The sequence below is a fragment of the Electrona antarctica genome (assembly GCF_951216825.1).
Source record: "Electrona antarctica genome assembly, chromosome: 6".
NCBI classification, from domain to species: domain Eukaryota; kingdom Metazoa; phylum Chordata; class Actinopteri; order Myctophiformes; family Myctophidae; genus Electrona; species Electrona antarctica.
In genome coordinates this window covers 53,771,535-53,790,892 of record NC_136811.1, presented here as the reverse complement: position 1 = coordinate 53,790,892, position 19,358 = coordinate 53,771,535, and positions in this window count along the sequence as shown.

Below are 19,358 nucleotides of genomic sequence, written 5' to 3'. Positions count from 1 at the left end.
ATTTTGTTTTAATAAACGTTCAAAGACACTTTCTTGGTGGTTATTTATTTACCACACACACACACGCATTCCAAAAGTGGAACAATACAATCAAAACAACATTTATGTATATTTGAAAGTCAAAGTTGTGTCTCTGATGTCTTGGTACAACGGACAGATGGTTAGGAAATATGAAGTGTAGCTCAGTTTCCACTTCATTTGTGCAGTGGGTGCATACTTAGTATGTCTTCTCTCGGAAGACAGTTCAGCCTTTCTCGATCACAAGATTATGCTCACTGAGTCTGCACCTAAGTTAAGATTTTTCTTTGTTTAGGATCAGTCACAATGTTCAAGTATTCTGTCACAGTTTATTCTCTGTTTAGGGTCAGATAGCATCCTAGTTTACCCTGCTTTTGTGTTGCTTCTTTAAACACACTCACTCACACATTTAACCATAGGTCATACTGTTACAGGTAGATTCGTATGTTTGTAGAGCATTATTCATAGTTGCTGTAGTTTCAATAGGGCTGTTTGTCCATCCAAAATGTGATCATTAACATGAGATATATTGAATGCCACACACACACCCACTGGCCATTGACAAGTTGAACACTGCATATTCAATGTTTTGTTTTGTCAATTTCAATCATCAACCATTATCATTATTCAACCTATTTGTAATTCATCCCTGAGTGCTGCTCATTCCTTCAGAACAATAGAAGCTGCTGTTCTATGGAGGAACAACAGAACACTACACTATGTGCATACACTACTCTTTTTTTCCCTCACACAAATATATACAATTATACTGTATGTTTAAAAAGTCCCTACTCTTTGTCGATGTGTTTTATACACTATTTTAATTGTATCATGTTTACACAATTATACCTTTTAACCTGGGCCATGACACATATCCTGTAGGCTATTATAATAAAAACGATTGCTACACTATGTGAGGAGACTCCAATGAGTTTCACTCATTCTTTCAAAACATGTTCAGAGGAAAACATTACCTTTATTCTCACACAAATGTACACAATTATACTATTTAAAATGCAATTATATTCACCCTTGAACAATGTGCCCTGTTAACATTTGCCTGGTCAGACAAAATAATTCCATAATCCAACTACAGTATTAACCTTGACCAAGCATTCTCTGGTTGGGTGTGTGGTCACAGTCACAACTATAACGTCCAAAATATTGAAAACAAGTCTTTACTACAAGATATAGAATCATAAAACATATGGGACGTGATGTTAAGACCAATATATGGTGTGCACTCGCATGAGATTTGCCTTGATGTTAAGAGTGGCATTGGGAGGTGTATTTCTTATAGGCTATGCTATGATATCAAACTTGGATCTTTACTACAATATACAAATTAACTGATCTAAAGTCAATACATTTTTTATTTACGTCATACGATTTGAAATGTTTTCAGTATTGTATTTCAGATCCTGCCCCTGACACTGCAGTTTCTATATTATAATAAACTTTTTGCCCACATCTCCAATAATAAGGTGATCAAATAGACAGTCGGTAAGATATCAAATTTAAATTCATGAATGGAATTCATTGGTACATATATTAATCACGTCATATGCTCATATGTCTATATATATGTATATGTCTATATGTATGTATATGTAATTTCTGAATTGGTTAGTGGTTTGATGTGTATATCCCTTTAATCCACCCGACACTGAAACATATCATCATTATGTCACCATCGTAAACCAATTATACCCTGGCATTGGTACATATCTACATCACGTCATGGGGTTGTCTGGGTTATGTACGGTAGTCTTATTTTATTTATTTATTTAATCTATAACTATTGTAACTATTTTGCTTTATATTTACAACTGATGTGTTCTTTTTTCTGTGTGACAGAGTCTTTACAACAAAGTCAAAACCAACCCAAGAACATAACCACATTTCTATGTGTGGTAGAATGGATAACATTTTACACTTAACCGTGTATGTGTATTAATAAGTATGTATACATATTTCAGCTTCTTGCCCTCACCGTACTACAGTGTAAAATAAAGCTAGCAAAAAAAAAGATCATAACTACATATCTTGTATATCTGCTATGTTTTCAATGTATTATTATTTTTCTTAAAGTGAAACCTATAGTGGTTATGTCTGTGTCTATCATGTTATAAACCAATGATAAGTATTAACAAGAGCTTGTGACTAAATCATAACTGCATTGCATCCATTGGAACACTTTCGCCTTTTTCCCCTTGAAAGGTAACTGTGTTGGAAATATAGTAAAAGGTTTCCTGGATGTGGAAAAACTCCATTACTCTGGAAATGAAATAAAGGCATCAAGGTACAACATGCAATCAGTCCTTATAATAGTGGTTCTACATTTACAGTAAGAAACAAATTGACCCTTACACAGGACTGTAAACTCTGAGTGTAAAAAATGAACTAAATTGATGTTAATAAAACAGTTTATTTGGTTGGGTGTGTGGTCACAGTCACAACTATAACGTCCAAAATATTGAAAACAAGTCTTTACTACAAGATACAGAATCATAAAACATATGGGACGTGATGTTAAGACCAATATATGGTGTGCACTCGCATGAGATTTGCCTTGATGTTAAGAGTGGCATTGGGAGGTGTATTTCTTATAGGCTATGCTATGATATCAAACTTGGATCTTTACTACAATATACAAATTAACTGATCTAAAGTCAATACATTTTTTATTTACGTCATACGATTTGAAATGTTTTCAGTATTGTATTTCAGATCCTGCCCCTGACACTGCAGTTTCTATATTATAATAAACTTTTTGCCCACATCTCCAATAATAAGGTGATCAAACAGACAGTCGGTAAGATATCAAATTTAAATTCATGAATGGAATTCATTGGTACATATATTAATCACGTCATATGCTCATATGTCTATATATATGTATATGTCTATATGTATGTATATGTAATTTCTGAATTGGTTAGTGGTTTGATGTGTATATCCCTTTAATCCACCCGACACTGAAACATATCATCATTATGTCACCATCGTAAACCAATTATACCCTGGCATTGGTACATATCTACATCACGTCATGGGGTTGTCTGGGTTATGTACGGTAGTCTTATTTTATTTATTTATTTAATCTATAACTATTGTAACTATTTTGCTTTATATTTACAACTGATGTGTTCTTTTTTCTGTGTGACAGAGTCTTTACAACAAAGTCAAAACCAACCCAAGAACATAACCACATTTCTATGTGTGGTAGAATGGATAACATTTTACACTTAACCGTGTATGTGTATTAATAAGTATGTATACATATTTCAGCTTCTTGCCCTCACCGTACTACAGTGTAAAATAAAGCTAGCAAAAAAAAAGATCATAACTACATATCTTGTATATCTGCTATGTTTTCAATGTATTATTATTTTTCTTAAAGTGAAACCTATAGTGGTTATGTCTGTGTCTATCATGTTATAAACCAATGATAAGTATTAACAAGAGCTTGTGACTAAATCATAACTGCATTGCATCCATTGGAACACTTTCGCCTTTTTCCCCTTGAAAGGTAACTGTGTTGGAAATATAGTAAAAGGTTTCCTGGATGTGGAAAAACTCCATTACTCTGGAAATGAAATAAAGGCATCAAGGTACAACATGCAATCAGTCCTTATAATAGTGGTTCTACATTTACAGTAAGAAACAAATTGACCCATACACAGGTCTGTAAACTCTGAGTGTAAAAAATGAACTAAATTGATGTTAATAAAACAGTTTATTTGGAAGAAACATGAACAAAACCAGGGCAAATCACAACAAACTTCTATGATATCAAACTTGGATCTTTACTACAAGATACAAATTAACTGATCTAAAGTCAATACATTTTTTATTTACGTCATACGATTTGAAATGTTTTCAGTATTGTACTTCAGATCCTGCCCCTGACACTGCAGTTTCTATATTATAATAAACTTTCTGCCCACATCTCCAATAATAAGGTGATCAAACAGACAGTCGGTAAGATATCAAATTTAAATTCATGAATGAAATTCATTGGTACATATATTCATCACGTCATATGCTCATATGTCTAAATCACAACAAATTGAGTGCAAATCACAACAATTTGAGTGCAAATCACAGCAAATCCAGTGCAGTGCAAAATATATACAAATAAAAACAAAAATCACAGCAAACAAACTATATACAAGTGCTTAAGTCCTGGGAGAGATAAAATGCAGTCCTTACTTTGACCACGGCCAATCAGCATTACACATCACTGGACGCTCTGGAAACAGTGATAATTCTTCCGTTGTGGACAGGCTCCAGCAGATTTCCTCTATTTTATCTAGTTCTGCCAAGAATACTTTGTCTGAATGGTACAGCTGCTGGTACTCTGCCATGCTGCGGCCGTGGATCAGCAGGCCTGGAGCATCCGAGGCAACACTTATGAGTGTCACCCGTCCAGGGGAAGAGATCCGGGGGCCGAGGCAGCATTCTGGCAGGATAGCAGCGTTCTGGGAGAATCGTGCCTCCAGAGGCTCATTGGAATCACCCAGAATCTCCTTCTCTGCATGCTCAGCTGGTGGTCCGTTCAGTCTGATCAGCAGACCTGGATCATCTGCACGTTCTGGGGCAACAGTTAAAGGTGTCTCTTGCTCGGGGGAAGAGATCTGGGGAAAGAGACAGAGGCAGCATTCTGGCTTCTTGAAGGCTCTCAGACGATCTTGATCTTCATCTCTCTTCCCTTTTTGCTTCTTTGTCAATTTAGCCTATACAAAACAAAGATTCAAGGTGAAAACAGGTCAACAACGGATACAAATATTATAATAGAAATATACATTTTTTAATAAGTTAATCCTGATTTATAATGTAAAATGTATGCTCTAATTCAACTCACCATGTTTCCGTTCACCAAAAGCTTAGCTGCTGGTTGCTTTTGGACTGGACGCTCTTCCCACAGTGATAATTCTGCCGTTGTGATTTCCTCTATTTTATCTAGTTCTGCCCAGAATACTTTCTCCATCTCTTGCACGCCACGCCACGCCACGCCACGCTCTTCCCACCGTGATAATTCTGCCGTTGTGATTTCCTCTATTTTATCTAGTTCTGCCCAGAATACTTTCTCCATCTCTTGCACGCCACGCCACGCCACGCCACGCTCTTCCCACAGTGATAATTCTGCCGTTGTGATTTCCTCTATTTTATCTAGTTCTGCCCAGAATACTTTCTCCATCTCTTGCAGCTCCGGCATGACCGCTGACTTAGCCTTCTCAGCCTGGAGAAGATCCTCACACAAAACCATCACAGAAGATGTTTCCTCAGCAACCTGAATTATGAATAGAACATGGTTAGGTTGTGTGACATTGACATTAGATTAAAATGTAACACATGTAATGTACTACATTACAGAATGTAGTATTATGTAATTATCAACATTATTCCATAACAGAGTATATGTTCAAATGGTACCAAATTGACCCATAAGTGTATATTTGGTTCAGAGTTAAATAAATAAAAAAAATAGACAGAATCAGTGCAATTAAACTCACCCAACGCTTAGCTGGTGGTTGGTCTTCAGGGGCTGATGATGCTGAACGCTTTAGCCTCTGTGATGATGCTCTGGTTGTAGGTTTGCAGGAATCCATTATATCTCTGATGTTCATGATGACAATCTGTGAGATGTTCTCTGTGTGGATAACACACTGTAAGGTGTTCTCTGTGTGGATAACACACTGTAAGATGTTCTCTGTCTGGATAACACACTGTAAGATGTTCTCTGTCTGGATAACACACTGTAAGATATTCTCTGTCTGGATAACACACTGTAAGGTGTTCTCTGTGTGGATAACACACTGTAATATGTTCTCTGTCTGGATAACACACTGTAAGATGTCCTCTGGTGCTCTGTCCTCAGGTGTTGTGATACCTTGCAGATTGGTGGTCTACTTATAGCCCCCAATGGGTGGGACTTTTATATCACCCTCTATCAAGGAGCCAATTGGAGAAGATAATCATGCTGTGGCTAAAATGCAAATAGGTCACATGATGATGGCTGATGATTGATTAGACAAAACATACAACAATTCATAGATCACACTTGTTAATGGTCACTGATTGTCTGGCAAACTACCTTACACAAATATCACATGAAGACCAGTATTAGAGAAAATTGCCCTGAAAGTAAACAGGAATCAAATATAACAGTAACTGTACAAGGTTAGTGGTGAACCCTCATATGTGTTTTTAAATTACGCGTGTTGACAAAGCCTTTGCCACAAACTGTACAAGTAAATGGCCTTTCACCTGTATGAGTCATCATGTGTAATTCTAGACCACACTGTTGACTACAGCCTTTACCACAAACTGTACAAGTAAAGGGCCATTCCCCTGTATGAGTCATCATGTGTTTTTTTAGAACACTTGCATTAACATAGCATTTGCCACAAACATTAAGCTTGATTTTTATGAATGTGTGGCAGCTGTGTTTCTTTTTTTTATTAGTTTGCATAGTTTTTCATGTTCCAGTTACAATGTAAAGTTCTGTTACATACTCCCATGTAACTGGGAGTATGATACATGGGATACAAGTATAATTTTGTTTTAATAAACGTTCAAAGACACTTTCTTGGTGGTTATTTATTTACCACACACACACACGCATTCCAAAAGTGGAACAATACAATCAAAACAACATTTATGTATATTTGAAAGTCAAAGTTGTGTCTCTGATGTCTTGGTACAACGGACAGATGGTTAGGAAATATGAAGTGTAGCTCAGTTTCCACTTCATTTGTGCAGTGGGTGCATACTTAGTATGTCTTCTCTCGGAAGACAGTTCAGCCTTTCTCGATCACAAGATTATGCTCACTGAGTCTGCACCTAAGTTAAGATTTTTCTTTGTTTAGGATCAGTCACAATGTTCAAGTATTCTGTCACAGTTTATTCTCTGTTTAGGGTCAGATAGCATCCTAGTTTACCCTGCTTTTGTGTTGCTTCTTTAAACACACTCACTCACACATTTAACCATAGGTCATACTGTTACAGGTAGATTCGTATGTTTGTAGAGCATTATTCATAGTTGCTGTAGTTTCAATAGGGCTGTTTGTCCATCCAAAATGTGATCATTAACATGAGATATATTGAATGCCACACACACACCCACTGGCCATTGACAAGTTGAACACTGCATATTCAATGTTTTGTTTTGTCAATTTCAATCATCAACCATTATCATTATTCAACCTATTTGTAATTCATCCCTGAGTGCTGCTCATTCCTTCAGAACAATAGAAGCTGCTGTTCTATGGAGGAACAACAGAACACTACACTATGTGCATACACTACTCTTTTTTTTCCTCACACAAATATATACAATTATACTGTATGTTTAAAAAGTCCCTACTCTTTGTCGATGTGTTTTATACACTATTTTAATTGTATCATGTTTACACAATTATACCTTTTAACCTGGGCCATGACACATATCCTGTAGGCTATTATAATAAAAACGATTGCTACACTATGTGAGGAGACTCCAATGAGTTTCACTCATTCTTTCAAAACATGTTCAGAGGAAAACATTACCTTTATTCTCACACAAATGTACACAATTATACTATTTAAAATGCAATTATATTCACCCTTGAACAATGAGGTGCCCTGTTAACATTTGCCTGGTCAGACAAAATAATTCCATAATCCAACTACAGTATTAACCTTGACCAAGCATTCTCTGGTTGGGTGTGTGGTCACAGTCACAACTATAACGTCCAAAATATTGAAAACAAGTCTTTACTACAAGATACAGAATCATAAAACATATGGGACGTGATGTTAAGACCAATATATGGTGTGCACTCGCATGAGATTTGCCTTGATGTTAAGAGTGGCATTGGGAGGTGTATTTCTTATAGGCTATGCTATGATATCAAACTTGGATCTTTACTACAATATACAAATTAACTGATCTAAAGTCAATACATTTTTTATTTACGTCATACGATTTGAAATGTTTTCAGTATTGTATTTCAGATCCTGCCCCTGACACTGCAGTTTCTATATTATAATAAACTTTTTGCCCACATCTCCAATAATAAGGTGATCAAACAGACAGTCGGTAAGATATCAAATTTAAATTCATGAATGGAATTCATTGGTACATATATTAATCACGTCATATGCTCATATGTCTATATATATGTATATGTCTATATGTATGTATATGTAATTTCTGAATTGGTTAGTGGTTTGATGTGTATATCCCTTTAATCCACCCGACACTGAAACATATCATCATTATGTCACCATCGTAAACCAATTATACCCTGGCATTGGTACATATCTACATCACGTCATGGGGTTGTCTGGGTTATGTACGGTAGTCTTATTTTATTTATTTATTTAATCTATAACTATTGTAACTATTTTGCTTTATATTTACAACTGATGTGTTCTTTTTTCTGTGTGACAGAGTCTTTACAACAAAGTCAAAACCAACCCAAGAACATAACCACATTTCTATGTGTGGTAGAATGGATAACATTTTACACTTAACCGTGTATGTGTATTAATAAGTATGTATACATATTTCAGCTTCTTGCCCTCACCGTACTACAGTGTAAAATAAAGCTAGCAAAAAAAAAGATCATAACTACATATCTTGTATATCTGCTATGTTTTCAATGTATTATTATTTTTCTTAAAGTGAAACCTATAGTGGTTATGTCTGTGTCTATCATGTTATAAACCAATGATAAGTATTAACAAGAGCTTGTGACTAAATCATAACTGCATTGCATCCATTGGAACACTTTCGCCTTTTTCCCCTTGAAAGGTAACTGTGTTGGAAATATAGTAAAAGGTTTCCTGGATGTGGAAAAACTCCATTACTCTGGAAATGAAATAAAGGCATCAAGGTACAACATGCAATCAGTCCTTATAATAGTGGTTCTACATTTACAGTAAGAAACAAATTGACCCATACACAGGTCTGTAAACTCTGAGTGTAAAAAATGAACTAAATTGATGTTAATAAAACAGTTTATTTGGAAGAAACATGAACAAAACCAGGGCAAATCACAACAAACTTCTATGATATCAAACTTGGATCTTTACTACAAGATACAAATTAACTGATCTAAAGTCAATACATTTTTTATTTACGTCATACGATTTGAAATGTTTTCAGTATTGTACTTCAGATCCTGCCCCTGACACTGCAGTTTCTATATTATAATAAACTTTTTGCCCACATCTCCAATAATAAGGTGATCAAACAGACAGTCGGTAAGATATCAAATTTAAATTCATGAATGAAATTCATTGGTACATATATTCATCACGTCATATGCTCATATGTCTAAATCACAACAAATTGAGTGCAAATCACAACAATTTGAGTGCAAATCACAGCAAATCCAGTGCAGTGCAAAATATATACAAATAAAAACAAAAATCACAGCAAACATATATATATAACTATATACAAGTGCTTAAGTCCTGGGAGAGATAAAATGCAGTCCTTACTTTGACCACGGCCAATCAGCATTACACATCACTGGACGCTCTGGAAACAGTGATAATTCTTCCGTTGTGGACAGGCTCCAGCAGATTTCCTCTATTTTATCTAGTTCTGCCAAGAATACTTTGTCTGAATGGTACAGCTGCTGGTACTCTGCCATGCTGCGGCCGTGGATCAGCAGGCCTGGAGCATCCGAGGCAACACTTATGAGTGTCTCCCGTCCAGGGGAAGAGATCCGGGGGCCGAGGCAGCATTCTGGCAGGATAGCAGCGTTCTGGGAGAATCGTGCCTCCAGAGGCTCATTGGAATCACCCAGAATCTCCTTCTCTGCATGCTTAGCTGGTGGTCCGTTCAGTCTGATCAGCAGACCTGGATCATCTGCACGTTCTGGGGCAACAGTTAAAGGTGTCTCTTGCTCGGGGGAAGAGATCTGGGGAAAGAGACAGAGGCAGCATTCTGGCTTCTTGAAGGCTCTCAGACGATCTTGATCTTCATCTCTCTTCCCTTTTTGCTTCTTTGTCAATTTAGCCTATACAAAACAAAGATTCAAGGTGAAAACAGGTCAACAACGGATACAAATATTATAATAGAAATATACATTTTTTAATAAGTTAATCCTGATTTATAATGTAAAATGTATGCTCTAATTCAACTCACCATGTTTCCGTTCACCAAAAGCTTAGCTGCTGGTTGCTTTTGGACTGGACGCTCTTCCCACAGTGATAATTCTGCCGTTGTGATTTCCTCTATTTTATCTTGTTCTGCCCAGAATACTTTCTCCATCTCTTGCACGCCACGCCACGCCACGCCACGCTCTTCCCACAGTGATAATTCTGCCGTTGTGATTTCCTCTATTTTATCTTGTTCTGCCCAGAATACTTTCTCCATCTCTTGCACGCCACGCCACGCCACGCCACGCTCTTCCCACCGTGATAATTCTGCCGTTGTGATTTCCTCTATTTTATCTAGTTCTGCCCAGAATACTTTCTCCATCTCTTGCACGCCACGCCACGCCACGCCACGCTCTTCCCACAGTGATAATTCTGCCGTTGTGATTTCCTCTATTTTATCTAGTTCTGCCCAGAATACTTTCTCCATCTCTTGCAGCTCCGGCATGACCGCTGACTTAGCCTTCTCAGCCTGGAGAAGATCCTCACACAAAACCATCACAGAAGATGTTTCCTCAGCAACCTGAATTATGAATAGAACATGGTTAGGTTGTGTGACATTGACATTAGATTAAAATGTAACACATGTAATGTACTACATTACAGAATGTAGTATTATGTAATTATCAACATTATTCCATAACAGAGTATATGTTCAAATGGTACCAAATTGACCCATAAGTGTATATTTGGTTCAGAGTTAAATAAATAAAAAAAATAGACAGAATCAGTGCAATTAAACTCACCCAACGCTTAGCTGGTGGTTGGTCTTCAGGGGCTGATGATGCTGAACGCTTTAGCCTCTGTGATGATGCTCTGGTTGTAGGTTTGCAGGAATCCATTATATCTCTGATGTTCATGATGACAATCTGTGAGATGTTCTCTGTCTGGATAACACACTGTAAGATATTCTCTGTCTGGATAACACACTGTAAGGTGTTCTCTGTGTGGATAACACACTGTAATATGTTCTCTGTCTGGATAACACACTGTAAGATGTCCTCTGGTGCTCTGTCCTCAGGTGTTGTGATACCTTGCAGATTGGTGGTCTACTTATAGCCCCCAATGGGTGGGACTTTTATATCACCCTCTATCAAGGAGCCAATTGGAGAAGATAATCATGCTGTGGCTAAAATGCAAATAGGTCACATGATGATGGCTGATGATTGATTAGACAAAACATACAACAATTCATAGATCACACTTGTTAATGGTCACTGATTGTCTGGCAAACTACCTTACACAAATATCACATGAAGACCAGTATTAGAGAAAATTGCCCTGAAAGTAAACAGGAATCAAATATAACAGTAACTGTACAAGGTTAGTGGTGAACCCTCATATGTGTTTTTAAATTACGCGTGTTGACAAAGCCTTTGCCACAAACTGTACAAGTAAATGGCCTTTCACCTGTATGAGTCATCATGTGTAATTCTAGACCACACTGTTGACTACAGCCTTTACCACAAACTGTACAAGTAAAGGGCCATTCCCCTGTATGAGTCATCATGTGTTTTTTTAGAACACTTGCATTAACATAGCATTTGCCACAAACATTAAGCTTGATTTTTATGAATGTGTGGCAGCTGTGTTTCTTTTTTTTTATTAGTTTGCATAGTTTTTCATGTTCCAGTTACAATGTAAAGTTCTGTTACATACTCCCATGTAACTGGGAGTATGATACATGGGATACAAGTATAATTTTGTTTTAATAAACGTTCAAAGACACTTTCTTGGTGGTTATTTATTTACCACACACACACACGCATTCCAAAAGTGGAACAATACAATCAAAACAACATTTATGTATATTTGAAAGTCAAAGTTGTGTCTCTGATGTCTTGGTACAACGGACAGATGGTTAGGAAATATGAAGTGTAGCTCAGTTTCCACTTCATTTGTGCAGTGGGTGCATACTTAGTATGTCTTCTCTCGGAAGACAGTTCAGCCTTTCTCGATCACAAGATTATGCTCACTGAGTCTGCACCTAAGTTAAGATTTTTCTTTGTTTAGGATCAGTCACAATGTTCAAGTATTCTGTCACAGTTTATTCTCTGTTTAGGGTCAGATAGCATCCTAGTTTACCCTGCTTTTGTGTTGCTTCTTTAAACACACTCACTCACACATTTAACCATAGGTCATACTGTTACAGGTAGATTCGTATGTTTGTAGAGCATTATTCATAGTTGCTGTAGTTTCAATAGGGCTGTTTGTCCATCCAAAATGTGATCATTAACATGAGATATATTGAATGCCACACACACACCCACTGGCCATTGACAAGTTGAACACTGCATATTCAATGTTTTGTTTTGTCAATTTCAATCATCAACCATTATCATTATTCAACCTATTTGTAATTCATCCCTGAGTGCTGCTCATTCCTTCAGAACAATAGAAGCTGCTGTTCTATGGAGGAACAACAGAACACTACACTATGTGCATACACTACTCTTTTTTTTCCTCACACAAATATATACAATTATACTGTATGTTTAAAAAGTCCCTACTCTTTGTCGATGTGTTTTATACACTATTTTAATTGTATCATGTTTACACAATTATACCTTTTAACCTGGGCCATGACACATATCCTGTAGGCTATTATAATAAAAACGATTGCTACACTATGTGAGGAGACTCCAATGAGTTTCACTCATTCTTTCAAAACATGTTCAGAGGAAAACATTACCTTTATTCTCACACAAATGTACACAATTATACTATTTAAAATGCAATTATATTCACCCTTGAACAATGAGGTGCCCTGTTAACATTTGCCTGGTCAGACAAAATAATTCCATAATCCAACTACAGTATTAACCTTGACCAAGCATTCTCTGGTTGGGTGTGTGGTCACAGTCACAACTATAACGTCCAAAATATTGAAAACAAGTCTTTACTACAAGATACAGAATCATAAAACATATGGGACGTGATGTTAAGACCAATATATGGTGTGCACTCGCATGAGATTTGCCTTGATGTTAAGAGTGGCATTGGGAGGTGTATTTCTTATAGGCTATGCTATGATATCAAACTTGGATCTTTACTACAATATACAAATTAACTGATCTAAAGTCAATACATTTTTTATTTACGTCATACGATTTGAAATGTTTTCAGTATTGTATTTCAGATCCTGCCCCTGACACTGCAGTTTCTATATTATAATAAACTTTTTGCCCACATCTCCAATAATAAGGTGATCAAACAGACAGTCGGTAAGATATCAAATTTAAATTCATGAATGGAATTCATTGGTACATATATTAATCACGTCATATGCTCATATGTCTATATATATGTATATGTCTATATGTATGTATATGTAATTTCTGAATTGGTTAGTGGTTTGATGTGTATATCCCTTTAATCCACCCGACACTGAAACATATCATCATTATGTCACCATCGTAAACCAATTATACCCTGGCATTGGTACATATCTACATCACGTCATGGGGTTGTCTGGGTTATGTACGGTAGTCTTATTTTATTTATTTATTTAATCTATAACTATTGTAACTATTTTGCTTTATATTTACAACTGATGTGTTCTTTTTTCTGTGTGACAGAGTCTTTACAACAAAGTCAAAACCAACCCAAGAACATAACCACATTTCTATGTGTGGTAGAATGGATAACATTTTACACTTAACCGTGTATGTGTATTAATAAGTATGTATACATATTTCAGCTTCTTGCCCTCACCGTACTACAGTGTAAAATAAAGCTAGCAAAAAAAAAGATCATAACTACATATCTTGTATATCTGCTATGTTTTCAATGTATTATTATTTTTCTTAAAGTGAAACCTATAGTGGTTATGTCTGTGTCTATCATGTTATAAACCAATGATAAGTATTAACAAGAGCTTGTGACTAAATCATAACTGCATTGCATCCATTGGAACACTTTCGCCTTTTTCCCCTTGAAAGGTAACTGTGTTGGAAATATAGTAAAAGGTTTCCTGGATGTGGAAAAACTCCATTACTCTGGAAATGAAATAAAGGCATCAAGGTACAACATGCAATCAGTCCTTATAATAGTGGTTCTACATTTACAGTAAGAAACAAATTGACCCATACACAGGTCTGTAAACTCTGAGTGTAAAAAATGAACTAAATTGATGTTAATAAAACAGTTTATTTGGAAGAAACATGAACAAAACCAGGGCAAATCACAACAAACTTCTATGATATCAAACTTGGATCTTTACTACAAGATACAAATTAACTGATCTAAAGTCAATACATTTTTTATTTACGTCATACGATTTGAAATGTTTTCAGTATTGTACTTCAGATCCTGCCCCTGACACTGCAGTTTCTATATTATAATAAACTTTTTGCCCACATCTCCAATAATAAGGTGATCAAACAGACAGTCGGTAAGATATCAAATTTAAATTCATGAATGAAATTCATTGGTACATATATTCATCACGTCATATGCTCATATGTCTAAATCACAACAAATTGAGTGCAAATCACAACAATTTGAGTGCAAATCACAGCAAATCCAGTGCAGTGCAAAATATATACAAATAAAAACAAAAATCACAGCAAACAAACTATATACAAGTGCTTAAGTCCTGGGAGAGATAAAATGCAGTCCTTACTTTGACCACGGCCAATCAGCATTACACATCACTGGACGCTCTGGAAACAGTGATAATTCTTCCGTTGTGGACAGGCTCCAGCAGATTTCCTCTATTTTATCTAGTTCTGCCAAGAATACTTTGTCTGAATGGTACAGCTGCTGGTACTCTGCCATGCTGCGGCCGTGGATCAGCAGGCCTGGAGCATCCGAGGCAACACTTATGAGTGTCTCCCGTCCAGGGGAAGAGATCCGGGGGCCGAGGCAGCATTCTGGCAGGATAGCAGCGTTCTGGGAGAATCGTGCCTCCAGAGGCTCATTGGAATCACCCAGAATCTCCTTCTCTGCATGCTTAGCTGGTGGTCCGTTCAGTCTGATCAGCAGACCTGGATCATCTGCACGTTCTGGGGCAACAGTTAAAGGTGTCTCTTGCTCGGGGGAAGAGATCTGGGGAAAGAGACAGAGGCAGCATTCTGGCTTCTTGAAGGCTCTCAGACGATCTTGATCTTCATCTCTCTTCCCTTTTTGCTTCTTTGTCAATTTAGCCTATACAAAACAAAGATTCAAGGTGAAAACAGGTCAACAACGGATACAAATATTATAATAGAAATATACATTTTTTAATAAGTTAATCCTGATTTATAATGTAAAATGTATGCTCTAATTCAACTCACCATGTTTCCGTTCACCAAAAGCTTAGCTGCTGGTTGCTTTTGGACTGGACGCTCTTCCCACAGTGATAATTCTGCCGTTGTGATTTCCTCTATTTTATCTAGTTCTGCCCAGAATACTTTCTCCATCTCTTGCACGCCACGCCACGCCACGCCACGCCATGCTCTTCCCACCGTGATAATTCTGCCGTTGTGATTTCCTCTATTTTATCTAGTTCTGCCCAGAATACTTTCTCCATCTCTTGCACGCCACGCCACGCTCTTCCCACAGTGATAATTCTGCCGTTGTGATTTCCTCTATTTTATCTAGTTCTGCCCAGAATACTTTCTCCATCTCTTGCAGCTCCGGCATGACCGCTGACTTAGCCTTCTCAGCCTGGAGAAGATCCTCACACAAAACCATCACAGAAGATGTTTCCTCAGCAACCTGAATTATGAATAGAACATGGTTAGGTTGTGTGACATTGACATTAGATTAAAATGTAACACATGTAATGTACTACATTACAGAATGTAGTATTATGTAATTATCAACATTATTCCATAACAGAGTATATGTTCAAATGGTACCAAATTGACCCATAAGTGTATATTTGGTTCAGAGTTAAATAAATAAAAAAAATAGACAGAATCAGTGCAATTAAACTCACCCAACGCTTAGCTGGTGGTTGGTCTTCAGGGGCTGATGATGCTGAACGCTTTAGCCTCTGTGATGATGCTCTGGTTGTAGGTTTGCAGGAATCCATTATATCTCTGATGTTCATGATGACAATCTGTGAGATGTTCTCTGTGTGGATAACACACTGTAAGGTGTTCTCTGTGTGGATAACACACTGTAAGATGTTCTCTGTCTGGATAACACACTGTAAGATGTTCTCTGTCTGGATAACACACTGTAAGATGTTCTCTGTCTGGATAACACACTGTAAGATATTCTCTGTCTGGATAACACACTGTAAGGTGTTCTCTGTGTGGATAACACACTGTAATATGTTCTCTGTCTGGATAACACACTGTAAGATGTCCTCTGGTGCTCTGTCCTCAGGTGTTGTGATACCTTGCAGATTGGTGGTCTACTTATAGCCCCCAATGGGTGGGACTTTTATATCACCCTCTATCAAGGAGCCAATTGGAGAAGATAATCATGCTGTGGCTAAAATGCAAATAGGTCACATGATGATGGCTGATGATTGATTAGACAAAACATACAACAATTCATAGATCACACTTGTTAATGGTCACTGATTGTCTGGCAAACTACCTTACACAAATATCACATGAAGACCAGTATTAGAGAAAATTGCCCTGAAAGTAAACAGGAATCAAATATAACAGTAACTGTACAAGGTTAGTGGTGAACCCTCATATGTGTTTTTAAATTACGCGTGTTGACAAAGCCTTTGCCACAAACTGTACAAGTAAATGGCCTTTCACCTGTATGAGTCATCATGTGTAATTCTAGACCACACTGTTGACTACAGCCTTTACCACAAACTGTACAAGTAAAGGGCCATTCCCCTGTATGAGTCATCATGTGTTTTTTTAGAACACTTGCATTAACATAGCATTTGCCACAAACATTAAGCTTGATTTTTATGAATGTGTGGCAGCTGTGTTTCTTTTTTTGTATTAGTTTGCATAGTTTTTCATGTTCCAGTTACAATGTAAAGTTCTGTTACATACTCCCATGTAACTGGGAGTATGATACATGGGATACAAGTATAATTTTGTTTTAATAAACGTTCAAAGACACTTTCTTGGTGGTTATTTATTTACCACACACACACACGCATTCCAAAAGTGGAACAATACAATCAAAACAACATTTATGTATATTTGAAAGTCAAAGTTGTGTCTCTGATGTCTTGGTACAACGGACAGATGGTTAGGAAATATGAAGTGTAGCTCAGTTTCCACTTCATTTGTGCAGTGGGTGCATACTTAGTATGTCTTCTCTCGGAAGACAGTTCAGCCTTTCTCGATCACAAGATTATGCTCACTGAGTCTGCACCTAAGTTAAGATTTTTCTTTGTTTAGGATCAGTCACAATGTTCAAGTATTCTGTCACAGTTTATTCTCTGTTTAGGGTCAGATAGCATCCTAGTTTACCCTGCTTTTGTGTTGCTTCTTTAAACACACTCACTCACACATTTAACCATAGGTCATACTGTTACAGGTAGATTCGTATGTTTGTAGAGCATTATTCATAGTTGCTGTAGTTTCAATAGGGCTGTTTGTCCATCCAAAATGTGATCATTAACATGAGATATATTGAATGCCACACACACACCCACTGGCCATTGACAAGTTGAACACTGCATATTCAATGTTTTGTTTTGTCAATTTCAATCATCAACCATTATCATTATTCAACCTATTTGTAATTCATCCCTGAGTGCTGCTCATTCCTTCAGAACAATAGAAGCTGCTGTTCTATGGAGGAACAACAGAACACTACACTATGTGCATACACTACTCTTTTTTTTCCTCACACAAATATATACAATTATACTGTATGTTTAAAAAGTCCCTACTCTTTGTCGATGTGTTTTATACACTATTTTAATTGTATCATGTTTACACAATTATACCTTTTAACCTGGGCCATGACACATATCCTGTAGGCTATTATAATAAAAACGATTGCTACACTATGTGAGGAGACTCCAATGAGTTTCACTCATTCTTTCAAAACATGTTCAGAGGAAAACATTACCTTTATTCTCACACAAATGTACACAATTATACTATTTAAAATGCAATTATATTCACCCTTGAACAATGAGGTGCCCTGTTAACATTTGCCTGGTCAGACAAAATAATTCCATAATCCAACTACAGTATTAACCTTGACCAAGCATTCTCTGGTTGGGTGTGTGGTCACAGTCACAACTATAACGTCCAAAATATTGAAAACAAGTCTTTACTACAAGATACAGAATCATAAAACATATGGGACGTGATGTTAAGACCAATATATGGTGTGCACTCGCATGAGATTTGCCTTGATGTTAAGAGTGGCATTGGGAGGTGTATTTCTTATAGGCTATGCTATGATATCAAACTTGGATCTTTACTACAATATACAAATTAACTGATCTAAAGTCAATACATTTTTTATTTACGTCATACGATTTGAAATGTTTTCAGTATTGTATTTCAGATCCTGCCCCTGACACTGCAGTTTCTATATTATAATAAACTTTTTGCCCACATCTCCAATAATAAGGTGATCAAACAGACAGTCGGTAAGATATCAAATTTAAATTCATGAATGGAATTCATTGGTACATATATTAATCACGTCATATGCTCATATGTCTATATATATGTATATGTCTATATGTATGTATATGTAATTTCTGAATTGGTTAGTGGTTTGATGTGTATATCCCTTTAATCCACCCGACACTGAAACATATCATCATTATGTCACCATCGTAAACCAATTATACCCTGGCATTGGTACATATCTACATCACGTCATGGGGTTGTCTGGGTTATGTACGGTAGTCTTATTTTATTTATTTATTTAATCTATAACTATTGTAACTATTTTGCTTTATATTTACAACTGATGTGTTCTTTTTTCTGTGTGACAGAGTCTTTACAACAAAGTCAAAACCAACCCAAGAACATAACCACATTTCTATGTGTGGTAGAATGGATAACATTTTACACTTAACCGTGTATGTGTATTAATAAGTATGTATACATATTTCAGCTTCTTGCCCTCACCGTACTACAGTGTAAAATAAAGCTAGCAAAAAAAAAGATCATAACTACATATCTTGTATATCTGCTATGTTTTCAATGTATTATTATTTTTCTTAAAGTGAAACCTATAGTGGTTATGTCTGTGTCTATCATGTTATAAACCAATGATAAGTATTAACAAGAGCTTGTGAC